This window comes from Mirounga leonina, unplaced genomic scaffold (assembly GCF_011800145.1).
Source record: "Mirounga leonina isolate KUSES-001 unplaced genomic scaffold, KU_Mleo_1.0 Mir_376, whole genome shotgun sequence".
Lineage (NCBI taxonomy): Eukaryota > Metazoa > Chordata > Mammalia > Carnivora > Phocidae > Mirounga > Mirounga leonina.
Genome location: NW_023270718.1, coordinates 9,185,022 through 9,185,766, shown reverse-complemented (window position 1 = coordinate 9,185,766; position 745 = coordinate 9,185,022). Strand labels below are relative to the sequence as shown.

Genomic DNA, 745 nt, shown 5'->3' with positions numbered 1-745 from the left:
AGCCTCTGCTGGCATGGGATCTAGTGCTGGGCACTGAGCACAGCAGGCAGCGAAGGGTCAAGCAAGCTTTGGAGAAGGTGAGGTTTGGAGGTCGGCGCCCAGGTCAGGAGGAGGCAAGGGTTAAACAGCCTGAGGTGGGCAGCACCTGATAGTGAAGCCGCACGCCGGCCAAAGTCCTGGGTCCCTCAGAGGGTCAGGGGCTGAACTTTGAGGCTGTAGAGTGGTTGAGTGTTAGGGAAACAGAGTCTGGGAGTCATAAGATGTGTAAGTTGTATAAGGTTCCAGGAGAGGGGTGGGCTGGCAGTCCAGACTCCTGGTCTGAGGGAGGAGGGGCTGGGGGCCTGGATTCCTGGGTCTGAGGGAGGAACGGCTGGGGGTCTGGACTCCTGGGTCTGGGGGAGGAGGGGCTGGGGCCTGGACTCCTGGGTCTGAGGGAGGAGGGGCTGGAGGCCTGGAGGCCTGGACTCCTGGGTCTGAGGGAGGAACGGCTGGGGGTCTGGACTCCTGGGTCTGGGGGAGGAGGGGCTGGGGGCTGGACTCCTGGGTCTGAGGGAGGAGGGGCGGGGGGTCTGGACTCCTGGATCTGAGGGAGGAGGGGGCTGGGGGCCTGGACTCCCGGGTCTGAGGGAGGAGGGCTGGGAGGGGGGAATCCTGGGTCTGAGGGAGGAACGGCTGGGGGTCTGGACTCCTGGGTCTGGGGGAGGAGGAGGCTGGGGGCCTGGACTCCTGGGTCTGAGGGAGGAGG

At 65.4% G+C, this 745-nt stretch overlaps 1 protein-coding gene across 4 annotated transcripts in view; it reads left to right on the top strand.

Annotated features, from left to right (window-relative positions):
- The window catches only part of SBK2 (SH3 domain binding kinase family member 2), a 5,064-nt gene continuing 4,319 nt past the window's right edge, over positions 1-745 (top strand). Inside the window, exon 1 of one of the 4 annotated variants that reach the window (XM_034986346.1) lies at positions 1-77. The gene's annotated coding sequence lies outside the window, so the exon portion shown is untranslated. The other 3 variants (XM_034986349.1, XM_034986348.1, XM_034986347.1) reach the window with 3 other exon arrangements.